Raw genomic sequence first — 15,379 nt, 5'->3', positions numbered from 1 at the left:
TCTGGAAAAACTGTGTGTCACAACAACAGTCATAATAGAGGGATAGTTGAAGACCTTTGAAGCTGGGATGCTCAGACGAGGAGGCAAAATATGGGACAGACATTGCTTTTGAAAACCTACCTGTTTTCTGCTTGTGGTATTTCCTCAAGGCAATGCTGTTCCAACAAATCACCAGAATGAAACCCCTCCCAGATTTCCAAATCTCACAGGTCAGATTTTCTGCAAATGTTTGTTTAACACACACACAGAGATGCATGGGAAAAACATACCCATACCAATGACTATCCCAACCTTGTTGCATGGGGATTTTTTGTAGTAAAAGGTATTTTCAACTGTGTTAAAGATAATTATATTTTCTTTTCTCACTGCAAATATTAATAATATAATTTACCCAATAGACACTAAATGCATGCACTCACAAGATAGAACTGAGGGTGCTGTAATAATAATCATGACTCGAATACAGCAGAGCACTTAAGCACATTAGGTCTCAATGTTTTAAACGCTTAATGTGCTTAAGGGCTTTGCTTAAATAAGGTTCTAGTATATTTATACCCTTGATTTTTTTTAATGAAACTTGTAGAATTAGACTGGAGACACAATAGGCTCTCAGTTGGATAAGAAATGTTCCTCTTTCCAACAAACCTACAAGCTCCTTAGTCCTGTTATAGACACTTTAAATTCTAAATTAGCTTTTGGTTTGAAAAAAGAAAAGAGCAGAGTTTGTTCCAAAATTCTCTGGTAGCAATATATGAAGAAAAAAAGAAGATAAACTTAGGATCACAGTTTCCTGGGGAAAACAAAAGAATAAACCAAAAAGGAACAGGTTGACCTCATATGTTCATGCCCTCTCATGTTCATTTTAATAGCATAAGATTAAAAAAAAAATAAAAAGAAGTATGGTAAGGTAATTGGTTGTCATCTGATAAAGAATGTTAAAGTTCCTGAAAAAAAAAAGCACCCTTCCATCTGTTATTTTGGAAGCGATTTAGATATTCAGGATGATGGCAGAGACCTCAAATGATGATGATTCCACCCTCATCCAGTGCTCTACACTCAAGTGGGACTTACCCTGTGACTGCGTATGTGCACCTCACAGTGCAGAGTTAATGGATTATCCAGACTGAAAATGACTTAAAATAACCCATTTCCTCAGCACGCTGTGAATCCACTCATGGTCAGCTGCCATGTGTCGCTGGAGGAGGCAGAGCTTAAAGTATGGCAGGAAGTTCAGTTGTTTCCCAGCCTCTGATGGAGGTGTTCAGGGAGCTGTCTGAGGAACGTCAGGAGGAGTGAGAGGCAGGTCTCAGTGGGTGAGGAAACCGTATCCATAATTGTAACAAGGTTGGTAAAGATATGAAAGCCAATGCTGCTGGTGTTTCAGTTTATTGGTCACTGGTGCAAAACAAGTGTAGCACCATTAAAATGTTATAAAACATGCTTAAACTGTACAATTAAGCCAGATAGACATAGATGCTAAGGGATATTTTGATGTCTTGGGGTTGCTTATTTTCTTGAAATCTCTCACTTCTAGCTGTCACTACCTCCTAATGACTTCACTGCTGTGGAATTGTAGCCTCTCTTTAGTCCTCCCTTTTGGATGATGTCAGAAAAAAAATTAATAGGCAGGTTTATGCATATTTGTTTCTAATCTGCACATTCTCTCAGTGGCATACCTGCCTTGGTCCTAGATGTGCAGTTACTACAAAATCATTGCTGCAAATACAGCAGCAGTGGGTGCTGATAGAAGTCCTAGCTAGAGAAGGCCCTCGCAGTATGTAAAGATCTGTAAATTCAGACATTTCTTTCTTTCTTTCTTTCTTTCTTTCTTTCTTTCTTTCTTTCTTTCTTTCTTTCTTTCTTTCTTTCTTTCTTTCTTTCTTTCTTTCTTTCTTTCTTTCTTTCTTTCTTTCTTTCTTTCTTTCTTTCTTTCTTTCTTTCTTTCTTTCTTTCTTTCTTTCTTTCTTTCTTTCTTTCTCTCTTTCTTTCTTTCTTTCTCTCTTTCTTTCTTTCTCTCTTTCTCTCTTTCTTTCTTTCTCTCTTTCTCTCTCTCTTTCTCTTTTTCTCTCTCTCTTTCTCTCTTTCTTTCTTTCTTTCTTTCTTTCTTTCTTTCTTTCTTTCTTTCTTTTCTTTCTTTCTTTCTTTCTTTCTTTCTTTCTTTCTTTCTTTCTTTCTTTCTTTCTTTCTTTCTTTCTTTCTTTCTTTCTTTCTTTCTTTCTTTCTTTCTTTCTTTCTTTCTTTCTTTCTTTCTTTCTTTCTTTCTTTCTTTCTTTCTTTCTCTTTCTCTCTCTTTCTTCCCCTTCCTTCCCCCTTCCTTCCCCCTTCCCTTCCCTTCCCTTCCCTTCCCTTCCCTTCCCTTCCCTTCCCTTCCCTTCCCTTCCCTTCCCTTCCCTTCCCTTCCCTTCCCTTCCCTTCCCTTCCCTTCCCTTCCCTTCCCTTCCCTTATCTTCCCTTCCCTTCCCTTCCCTTCCCTTCCCTTCCCTTCCCTTCCCTTCCCTTCCCTTCCCTTCCCTTCCCTTCCCTTCCCTTCCCTTCCCTTCCCTTCCCTTCCCTTCCCTTCCCTTCCCTTCCCTTCCCTTCCCTTCCCTTCCCTTCCCTTCCCTTCCCTTCCCTTCCCTTCCCTTCCCTTCCCTTCCCTTCCCTTCCCTTCCCTTCCCTTCCCTTCCCTTCCCTTCCCTTCCCTTCCCTTCCCTTCCCTTCCCTTCCCTTCCCTTCCCTTCCCTTCCCTTTCCCTCTCCTCCTCTCCCTTCCCCTCCCCTTTCTCTTTTCTGCAGCTCGTACTTGCCACAAGTTTAAAAACAATCTGAAAATCATGTAAATCACATTGCTACTCTGACTTAAAGAACTGCCTCTTGTTATGGACAGTTTTGTTTTTAAAAAGGCAATTACTGAGACATTTGCAGTCTGTCTCCACAGAGGAGCGTATTTTTTCCTACATGTTCCATTGCTGGTCTCTTTGCAAAGTTCATAGATGAATAATCATACCAATTATTCAGAAACTTTATGCTTAATTATTTCTCATACTCCTAAAATATTTGATATAGTCAGAGAAAGCAATTGCAGAAACGTCTCAGTTATTTCTAATGTAGAATTAATTGTAACTGAGATTCAATTTGTTTTTATATATATTTTAGTAGCTATACGTAGTCATACAAATGCCCCATACAAGAAAGGGAAAACATAGAGAATTGAATAATTTTATCATCTCTGCAGCATATATTTGCTACTTTTCTTTAAAAGAAACACTAAAATATATTAGTTACAGCTCTCAAGGTTGAATGTGGTGATAAAATAAGTCTTCAGCTTTCTTGAGTCTTGCTTGTGGTATATGATAAAATTTGCTGGTTTCCGTCTTTTCTATTACAAGTCTAAACTTTGTTCTATGTTTTGACTAAGAGTTTAAGTTTAGTGGCTGTGGTGTGAACAGAGTGGATGAAACGTCTTTACAGATAAAACGGGGTTTAATTTTACGGTGTAAGATTGTGGCTATACATCCTACCCTACACAATGGAGACACGATGGTTTGGTCTTGAGTTTTATTCTTTTCCCCAAAGATTAGTTGCCTGTTTGCGGTATGCAACACCAAATTGACAAAGCAAGCCATCCCCTATAATACTTGAGTGTAGAAGGGCAGAGAGGGGAGCAGGTTCTTCGGAAAATCCCCATGGTTCCAGACTGATCACTCATTTTCTCCATACCCAAAATAGCAGACTGCCTGAAGGCAGTCATAAAACAAGAGTTGCAGGGAACCCATAGAATAAAATATACTGACTTAGGTGTCCTAATGATAGAGACAGAGCTTATACTTTGCTGTCCAGGAAGCAAAGAAAGAGGAGGGAAGAATTGATCTTCATGAAGAACCTGGGTAATGATATTTTCATTGATATCAAATTCAAGCATTCTGAATTTGTGAGTGAGACTGCAAAAACCTGCAGAATGATAATAGATAGATGATAGGTAGGTAGGTAGGTAGGTAGGTAGATAGATAGATAGATAGATAGATAGATAGATAGATAGATAGATAGATAGATAGATAGATAGCCCTGACTTCTAAATACAGTAATAACTAGACATCACATGATTTTTATTTCCCTTGAGTTATTGGACTGCCAGAGAGCATCTGAATCACATTTTTAAGCTTTGTCAACAAAAGGAGCTAAAACGTATTTGTTTGTTTCCATTCATTGCTACTGAAAATTGAGATTCTCATCCAGTCTCTTGAATCCAGCAGGTGTCACATTGAGAATGATGATCGGATTTCAAAACCTGTCAAATCCAACATACTTGGATGGGTCTGACAGATGCAATAATCAGACACTAGACTAGAAATATCTTTCTGGTACCCTGTTAGCAGTCCAGCTTTGTCTGGACAAATGATTCCTCTGAAGTGGCAATGTGGGGAAATAGCATGGGAGCCACACAGAAATTTTTGGAGGGGTGTCAGCTCTTATGAAACAAAGCCCCAGGAGCTATTAGTTGCGTGATTAAAACTTGTTTTTTTGAAGTAGATGAGACTGTAGAGCTGTAGTCTCAGGAGACTTCTCACATCCCCTCATAGAGAAGGAAAAGATGGGACTATAGATAACTGAACTTGAGTTATGAAGGAATAACATTTCTATGTTTGAACTCCCAGTGGGTCAAGTACCAGTCTGTTTTGCCTCAAAAGTTACAGTGCAGTATTACCCTAGAACCATTTTCTATTTTACTCTTGAAGTCCAGCTGTAGGAATGTGCTTCTCTTATGTGTGCATAAGGAGGTTCTCAGATAGTCTACAAATTGCTTTCATAAATGACTGCCAGCAGCAAGAGGACCTCTGTCCAGATGTAGTGTCTAAGCTGCTTAACAAAGTGTTAACAGTATGTGAATGAAAAACTGCTGGCTTTACGTCAGTGAATCTGATCTGGAGGATAGACAGGAAACATCCTAAAAGACAATCTTGACATCATTAATGCAGCTTTTTTTGATTATTATTCAAAAATCCAAGCCGCCCAACAGATTTTTGTAATCCAATATTTTAGAATGCAAGACTTTTTCGTCCTATAAATATTTAAGGTCCAAAATAAATGTCTACATACACACGGATACACACAACCCCCCAACAAAAAAGCTAGTATTTGTTATATTGTGCATTATTTTCCCAAAGAAAGTTGTCACAGAGAAATATGACTTGGGAATTGTTTTGTATGGAATGAATAATGTGGTTCCTCCAAACTTGTTTTTCAAAATGAAATTGTTTGTATGTATTCAAAGACAAGAGTTCCTAGAATCTAATATAGCAAGGCCTTTTATTAGGATGCAAGAAACAATCTAGTTGATTAAATGAATAATCCCTATGGTTAAAAACCAATCATCCTCCTCCCCCCAAAAAAAATAAAATACAGATTTCGTATTTTATAGCAGGTATAGAAAAGGTCTTAGAAATAGTTTACCTAATAGTTCTTGCATGAATGAATTCTCTTGGTTATATTTGTGTACTACCAAATCCTTAGGGTAGTTGCACAAGCCATATACTGCAGCTGTTGTGTTTTGGTATCTTATTTAATGATCTTTTAAATAAAGAGCTGTTTGGAACAGACACCATGCCTTTTGTTCTATTCAAAAAGAAGAAATCAGAAAACAGCACCACATGGGTAAAGCTATATCTGTATGTATCCACAAATGAAAAGTTTATTCTAATTATTCTGAAATTTACAGCAAATGAAGTCTATTTATTACAGGGATATGCAACTGCAGAATATTATGGTACCATAGTATGCTTGCCATTTTCTGCAGAAATACACAACAATGACACAAATTCCTAAATGATTGTCTTTAATATGCAGAAGGCACTGAAGTACTAAGATTGCAACTGCTTTTGAAGCTGAAATCCTTGGTGAATACTTAACTTCCATTCTCTTAAAAGTTTCCATTTACTGCAGACAGTTTCATTCATTATAGTGGAGTTAAGTTACTATTCCAAGACCCTGCTGTGAAGAATAAGTTATGAACATTATAATTTGTTTTTTTTTTCTTATAACTGTTACATGTAACTCCACTTACCTTGGTGGTTTTACAGATTTCTGTGTTAAGAGTTGAACTGAAAGGGAACAAGCAAGTTGGAAACAAAATATAGACACATAAGGGACTTAATGAGAAAATGTGGGAAGATGTTGACTCTATTCCTTCTGTCTCGCTCCAAGCAGACTGTCAGACCTGGGTGAGGAATGGACCATATGCATTTGGAGTCAGGGAGAAATAGACTCAAGTCTTGCTAGTTTCATGCTGTTTGAGGACTGAAGTGTACATAGGATATGTGAACCAAAAGATACAGGATATTCTGAAAAATAGGGAGTTCCCAGCAGAGGATAGTAAGGGCAACCATCTGGTCTCCATTCCCAACACTTGAATCAAGAAAAGCATCTTGAAGCAGAGGCTTCAAATGGAGAGGTTTTAAGTTGAAACTTGAACAACTACAGAGAGCTGATCAGGAAAAGGTGAAAGTGGGTGGGAAGGGTGAGGAATGACATAATTCAGAGTAAATTCAATCATTCAGCAAGCTGTGCGGAGCCAGGAATATCAGCACTGAGTAGGGCAGAAATACAGTAGATTGCTGTTTGGGGTTATCAACACCAATCTGCCCAGGTTTGAGAAGGCTGGTGGTTTGGGTCTGTGTTTCAAGCAAATCAGCACCATTTTCTCGCACTGAGGACATCGTGGCGTCCGTGCAGGAGACAAGGAAGGCCTTTCAAGGGCTGTGTGAAAGAACAGAAGAAAACTTAGCTCCAAGGAGAAGGCCTTGTCATAAAGCAGAAGCTCATTTCATTCTTGGAAGGTAACAAAAAACATTCGTAGGTGTGTATACATTGATAGATTGTACATTGCTTAGCTTCATTGTGTTCTTTCCCCTGCTTCGGGATTATTATTTTTTCCACTGTGGTGAGACCATTTATTACTATTTATGAAATTATTCAAAAAAGAGTGAATCTTTAGGAATTTAATGTTCCTTGATATTTGCCATCACTTATCTACTCATCCATCATAACACTAATTTCTTGTCCTACTTCAAATTCTTGTGCTGCTATTTACAGTGGTTCACTTAGGAAGTTCCCTGATAGGGCTGAATCAAGTATTAGTGAAATAAAAATAAGGTACATATAGTCTATTTCACATGTAATAATAAAAGGTTATTAGATAAAATATTGAATTATATATGAACTGAATTTTATCCCGCTTCATATGTATCCAGTTAAATATTCCATTGAAAATCTTAAATTCTAATAAAAAAATCACAGCAGTCTGTAATTACACAGATTACTTTGCTCCCCACTAGGTCCTAAATCTAGATTTGTTAATGTCTCTTTTTGTCATACTAGTCCAAGAGGCATATATTATAAAAACCAGTATCTTCACTTTCAGAATTCAGATCTATTGTTTGGAATGTTGGCATGGAGTTTACTCAGAATTCTGACCTAATCCTCTGTATGATTCATGCTCTGATAATCCTTAAGAAGTGTGGCAAAACATTCCTTTTGAAAAAGGTGACATTCAGCTAGCCACCTGTTTGCATCCTTCATACTCACGAAGAAAAAAAGACAGAGAGACAGAAAGATTGGAAGTAATTCCCTATTCCACAAAAGAGAAAATTCACATTTGTTTAGAGGGTTTAAATGTGGTCTGTTTCTCACTTTCTCCTTTCTATCTAAGTAAATATTTACTACTAAAATAAAGCAAGGAAATTACTCTTTGAGCAGTCTAAGGAATATATCTTTGTTAAATACTTGTGTGTTGCTGCACTTCAGGCAGGATGCTCTTACAATTGGTCAAATCACAGAATCACTAGGTTGGAAAAGACCTTTGAGATCACCAAGTCAAACTGTACCTGTTCCTACTAAACCATATCCCTGAGCACCTCATCCACCCATCTTTTAAATACACCCAGGGTCAGTGACTCAACCCCCTCCCTGGGTAGCCTGTTCCAATGCCCAACAACCCTTTCGGTGAAGAATTTTCTCCTAATGTCTAATATGAACCTGCCCTGGCACAACTTGTGGCCATTGCCCCTTGTCCTATCACCTGTTGCTTGGGTGAAAAGAACAACACAACAAAATGAGTGTGTGTGGTTGCATAAAACCCCAATCCATCCACTTTAGTAAAACGTGCAAGTCTTCAGACTTCAAACCCACATAATTTCTGCATAGTCAGCACTCTAAATCAAGTTTCCTTTTAATGTTAATGACACAGAAAAAGAACAGTAAAATATCTGTTGAGAACCCACTCACTCTGTCCAGAAACTGAAATTTTCCAGGATAAAATAAAATAAAAAAGCACCTATGAGAAACATCTGAATCTCGGGGAAACCTCCCTGTCAGTCAGTGTAAGATCAAGGAGTGGCATTTGGAACTGTAGTTTCTATCACACAGGCTTCACAGATAACTCCAGAAATTTATAGTGTCTTAAATAAAGTAATCTGGAAGTCTTGGGGGAAAAATAAAAATAAAATAAAATAAAATTCTTCATTTATCTAGCATAATTGTGGCAAATCAGACAGCCTACTTCAGTGTGTGGTTCTCTGACCTAGTCACGAAATTCATGTTTCTGTGACTTATAGATTACAAATAAAATCTCTTCTGAGCATTCATCAAGGCAGTAAGAAGAAGATGTGCTGTGCTAAAACTTTTTTGATTCCTTATTAGCAGCTTTCAGTAGTGTGTGAAGACACATAATGTACTATTTGCACCACTTCCCAAGGCATGTCTAAATGTGAAAGAAGGAGCTGACATTTACTGTGAAAAGTAAAGTCTTTATTTAGATAGAGTGAGTGTTAAAATATCTGAGGCATGGTGCTTGTAAACCTGATTTCTGTTCACTTAAGCACTTCAGTGCTTTTCTGCTAGAAGTGCATCTGCCCCTTTGAGAATACTGAAAGTCTCTCTGACTCATCTTCCTTAGCTAAGCTTCTACCAAGGAAATGTGTTTGCCAACAGGTGTGGATGAGAAAGGATTGCTCAGATTCGCCATTATAGATGTACATTCAGACTGATAATGCCAAAAACTAAACCTTGATAAAACCATACATTTCTGTGCAACCAGTTGAAAGGGTTTGGCAACAGTGAAAAGGTCAAATAAATGGACAGTCTTTTCTTTTACTAATGTATAGGAGGAACACATAAACACAAGCACACACTTGTATATGAAGACACTGCACATAACGTGCCATGTCATAACTCTGTTAAGCTGTATGTCATCACAAGAAGGTCTTCTCAGAGCTGTTACTTGATTTCTCTGGCCAAAAAAATGAATATCTATGATTGTTTCATAAATAAAAAAGTGCCTCTAGTTTCATAATTCTCATTGTCATTCTCACAATGACAATGACCCATACCTGATCTCATCTAGTGTGGATGTGAGCTTTACAAATGGGTAGGAAACCCGATGGTCACCTTCTGACATTCACAAAATCAATTCACACTGGACCTGAACTGAACATGTGATTTGGAGTGGGGGAGAGGAAAAGATGTTGTCGATAGAGAAAACTCAGTCTTCATAGACAGCAGTAGACATATAATAAAAAACCCTCAGATATTGCAAAGATACGAGGGCAGCCTTCTGGAAGTTGGAAATGATGATCGGATATAATAGGTAGGTAACAAAGAAAAAAATGGAATAAATAGCTGCTCTTAAAGCTAAATGAAGAAAAGAGGGACACAGAGACAGATAGATGATGTTGCTCCTATACATATACATAAGTTTATGTCCTATGACATAAACATCTTAAAAAGATGTTGTTGCCCTTTAAAATTACTTCCTTTTTGACCGAGTAGAAGCAGCTTATGCCCTCTTCCAAGAACAGGCTCTTACCTGTCCTCCTGGGATTACAGAAATCAAACTTGTGAGAACTAGTATTTCAATTTTCCTATTGCAGTAGCACCCAGTCAGCAGCAGCAGATCATTATAGAATCATAGAATGGCATGGGTTGGAAGGGACCCCAAGGGTCATAGACCTCCAACCCCACTGCCACAGGCAGGACCACCAACCTTCAGCCTGGATCTACACAAGGTTGTCCAGGGCCCCATCCAACCTGGCCTTGAACACCTCCAGGGATGGGGCATCCACCACCTCCCTGGACAGACTGTTCCAGAACCTCACCACTCTCTCTGTAAAAAACTTCCCCCTAACATCTAATCTAAACCTTCCTTCCTTTAGTTTTAATCCATTCCCCCTTGTCCTGCCATTATCTACCCTTTTAAAAAGTTGATTCCCCTCCTGTTTGTATGTTCCCTTCAGGTACTGGAAGGCTGCAATGAGGTCCCCCTGCAGCCTTCTCTTCTCCAGGCTGAACAAGCCCAGAGCCCTCAGGGTAAGCCAGAATCCAATCTTCTCTTTTGAGAAGAGTAACTGATTCATGGGCATCCTACTGCACTTGTTTTTTTAACTGGTCTCTAGATACTTGTCCCAATCTAAATTACAGGACACAATTACTTCTCAGCAAAGTGGGGTTTCCTCTATAATTCCTTAAAACCACCCTGATTGTTGCATGGATTGTAAAATTAGAGTTACCACAGAGTTGAAAGTGCAGGAAATTTGATGTGAAGTGACACAAAAGACAGTAAAAGTAGAAGACACCACCCAGGTCACCAAGTTCAATCCTGCACAGTTTTGGGCTGGCAAGTGTTAAGGATTTTTCTTGTGGAATTCATTGCATGTAGCTGTAACAATATGAAAGTCAGGTATCTAGAGCTAAGATAGTTACACAGACTTCTTCCACGCATAATAGAGAGGAACTTCAGGAGAGAAATCCTGCATCAGGAATTATCCATCTATAAACAAACCATCTACACCAGACTGGACATTTCCACCTCAAGTGTTACAAAGATGCCAGGTGAATCTTGGTTTGAGCCTATAATGAGTTTCTTCATACACAGTGATCATCACAAGACAAAAAAAGGAGACAGCAAAAGAGCTAGTTCCCTGAAACAAAGGTGAAAAGATGAAAGTAAGATTTGAAGTAATAATCACGTTACTGGTCCCAGTATCTGGTGTCACAGAAAACATTTTTCCCAGTGCCATGTGAAATGTTTATTGAGAGGACTATCAGAGATTTAGGAAATATTTGAAAAAGCAAAAATGCAAATAAATAGCATTTCAGAATAACATGACCCACAAAATAAAATTTTAGCAATATGTTTATTTAAAATGAGATTCACAGATCTGAGCAAAAAAACTAGCATGTTGCTGTGAGTGCATTACTTACCTGCAGCTAAAGAAAGCCTCAAAGGCAATTTACATAAGAGAGTGTTGAAACAAAAAAAAAAGGAAGAGTGTTGAAAAATTGTTAAAGATTAAATTTTTGTTTCAAAGTGTATGTTCTATGAGACTGCTACTGCCACAGAGAGATTAAGAACAAGCTTATTTATATGTTGGCTTGGAAATTTTTGTTACTGAAAAAAAATGACAGGAAAGCTTTAAAACATCCCTAAAAGTGAAGCTGGTTTACAGTGTGACTGGATACTGCATATATTACAATATTTAGGTCTTGATTCACTAAATATTTGTGAATGTGTTGGAGTTTATGTACTTTGAGTAATGTATCTGTACAAACAAACTATTCATCCTTCTTGAACTTTGTTATCAGTGGCATGGGTATGGCTTGCTCTTTCGTTTTACGGATTATCCATTGTTCCTGGGTGAATCATGAGTCTAAGAGAGATCAACTTTACATTTGTAATTCTGTTACTAGCAAATAATATGTTATTGAAGTTTTTAGCTGGCAATCACATTTTTCCTTTCAAAAGTGTTTGTGATTACTATTGATATTTTTATCAGCTTTTATACACTATCAATAGAAAGTTCAGGATTTGATTTAATTTTGGAACTGGAGACTGTAGCTATAAAATTTGCAGCTGTATTCCAAATTTTTGGAATATTATTATCAGATGTGTACTCTTTCTTTAAATCTTTAGCAAAATAATGAGATAATGTTGAGTTGATGAACATTCTGGAGAGAAGACAAGGAAGAAAGAAAGAGGGAGAGACTCTAAGGATAATGCTCTTTTCCTTGTTTTACAGAAACTGAGTGAGCAACACGGTGTCTTATTCTTACAACCAGAAACAATTTGACCTGTGGTAAAGCTGGGAATCTGTTTTTGTAAAGTTTCCAACAGTTGCCTGATTTGTACCATATTAAGCAAGATTGCCTTTTAGAAAATGGTACTTTCTACATACTGGTGTTCCCCCCGCCTTTCCCACCCCCACCAAATATTTCAAGCTGAACACCTACCAACTGAGCCAGCATGTAAACCATAACCTGGTACTTGAAAATTATTTGCAGGTTTTTCATCAAATTCCATTCTCTAAAGATGTTTCAGGCCCATATTCAATTTTAAGCAAAGTTATGAGTAAATTACAAAGGTTTCCATGACTTGTTCTCCATCAGTTTCCCAACCCATGGGGAGCTCTTGACTTTAACAGACAAAACCATGCATTTCCCCTTCATCTTTTTTGGGTGACATAAATTAGTTCCTGCTGTGGACTCAAGGAGATTACTGGCAATGCAGGAAGCTTTCATAAAGGACACTGCCAGTTCAGCATGTACCCATGTCACATCTGCCAATTTGTAACCCAGGGTGAGGGCACCAAGTGATGAACTGTGTTCATGATCAGGGGTCTTAAAGATCATCAGCATTAACGATGAGCAGGTAACTTAGGAGGCAGCAGTCAGCATGGCAGAGAATAATTCTGCAGAGTATGGATAACGGGGCTGGGAGTTTGGGCTGTTTCATATTTGGGACCAAAGGGTAGAATATCTGTTTTAATTACTTTTAGCTTCTGAGACTTGGGCATGAACAGAGGATAATTAGAAAACAGTCCTGTGCTCCAGGCTTGAAGCCTACTTTTCACATCCACACAGCTTAGGGTGGAGTGTCAGGACTTGTGTTAAGCGTCATATTCCCAGGGGCCCCAAACTCAGCCTCTGGAACGTAAGGATTAGCAAGTTGGACCCTTTTATTTGTGAATGCATATCAAGGCATTGCCTGGAGATATGCAGTGAATAAAGCATAGACAACAGCATTATATTTTGCCTTTTAAGTTTTTCCCTTGTTAAAACCAGTAACATACAGCTTCCATTCAGTTCAGATGATGAAATAACCGTTTCCCAATAGAAGAAAAATCACTGTATTCTCAGATGAGAATAAAAAGGTTTTTGACTGGGAGCCCTTCAGCCTTTTATTTTTAAACTTGTGAGCATTTTAAATGCCTCCTTATACAGATTCTAATTCAATACTACAATACTTGGGCATGAAATGTAACAGTATTATCTACCTAGAATAAAGCTTGAAAGATCAGAAGTCACATCACCCCCGCCACCAATACCCATAGCACTTGCAAGAAAAACCCCATACCCTTCAAAATTCAACGTTTTTCACCAAGTTATTCAGTTCTAGAAGGTGCTGGGGATGCTGACATGGCTTTGTGCACACACTCACCTGTTGGCTGAGGAAATTCTTTCAGGATCAGGGTGAATCTTCCTGCACTGAGAGTAAAATGAAACTAGTAAACTGCTAAGATGATAGACGAAAACACCGTAGCAAATCGCTGCTGAAGTGGGACAGAAATATATTTTTAAAAAATAACTGTGGATCTCTATTCAACTCAGTCTGTTGAAAATAAAGGTATCTAACGTGAAAGAATAATGAACAGACCATAATTAAAGTCACTTTATTAATGCAGAATTTCCCATGTTTTTTTGGTAATGGGTAGAAAAAAAGGTTTTCAAGAGTGAGTTTTTTTGCAACATACCACCATCTGGTGGAAGTTAGGAGAAAGGCAAAGCTATTGAGCCGTTTACTGCAGTCTTGCTAATTGTTAACCTTTACTTTCCTAGAACCAAGTGACATCAGTGGGCCCTTAAGGTTTTAATGTACCAATCACGTGAAAACATGTGAAATTTCCGTACTGCTCAGCTCACTTTATTTACTTCAGTTATTTAATTTTAAAGTTTGGTTGTTTCTTTTAAAGGGCCCAAGTGTGTTGTTAAATATACACTTCAGCTTTATATATATATCTCTGCTACATAAAACAAGGCAGAATTTTGTACATGGTGATATAAGACACTTCAAAATATTTTCCTAAATATAAAGCAAGATTTATCATATAGATTATCTGTTACATGTACTGGTAGAATTTGATTTGTTTCTCTTTCAAAATATTGGTAGCAAGATGACTTTCTTTCAGCTATTAACTATTTTTTCCTCCTCATTTTTTCTTTAAAATCATAAGGGGAAAAGTGGTCATATACCCATGTATTTTAGGAGCTAAACTTAATTTTGCACTGCAGTGAAAATTCATATGTTGCCAGGGTTCATGATATATATGTTGATAGTTTCTGTGATCAGCAGGTACTTTCTGTACCCTCACTGACAAATATTTTGAGTACAAGAAAGTTATGAATAAAAATAATATTTAAAATATTATAAAAATATTAGGACAAAAAAAAACCCCAAATAATTATGTTGATGTTTGTTTTATTGTAGAACTAGATATTCTGTTCTGGAGCTATTTTTCTCTCTTTGCTTATTTTTTGCTGGCTTCTATAGGCTCTCAAGCTGAATAATCAGGCATCCTTAGTGTCCACTAAGCAATTATTTTGGGAAATTGAGGTGTGGTAACACCAAACTTTGGGGAACTGGCTGAAGAGAGACATATGGAGGCTTCTAACCAGGCATCTGGATGCCAGCAAGTCAGCAAGTCTTTCTGAACTAGGTGACATGGTCACAACCAAGTGGTCAACCTGTCTGCCAGTTTGTCCTGAAATTCATCAAGATCAGATAGGCCATTGGAGTGTGCAAACACTATACAAGTAGCATTTTTTTGGTGGGAAAATATTTTGTTGCATTATTTGACAGGGCCTAATAGCACACTGTGGGTACAACTATGGCATTGGCTTTTTCATAGTTGCCCCTCTCACACTGGATAGAGAGATCTCCTCTGGTGTCTAAAAAGCCAGAGAGAATGCAGTTGGCAGGAGACCACCTTTGATGGTCTAGAGCTGCTGATCCATTCCAGTGTGCCAGGGAGGAAGAGATCTCAACAGTGGTGTAAGGAAAATGTTGGACATAGTGTGTATTCACAAAGGCTGCAACATGTACAAGGTGGGATAGGATCTTGTTCTCTTGCTTGCTGTTTCTAGTGAGACTGTGTTAGGAAGACACAATTTGTAGCTGTACCCAGCATGTGAGAATGTCTGCTTATGGGCCTGGGTGCTGCCTTTTGCAAGAATAGGGGCTAGCTGTTAAATTTGGTTCAATATCCAGATTGTGACTCTCCCCCTACCTACTGAAATCTGGAAGGGCTTAGATTTAATTTTTTTAAAATTAAGCTTTTTTTTTTTTTTGCTGTAAA

This window comes from Gallinula chloropus (assembly GCF_964237585.1).
Source record: "Gallinula chloropus genome assembly, chromosome: 1".
Taxonomy (NCBI): Eukaryota; Metazoa; Chordata; class Aves; order Gruiformes; family Rallidae; genus Gallinula; species Gallinula chloropus.
This window is presented reverse-complemented; position numbering follows the sequence as displayed.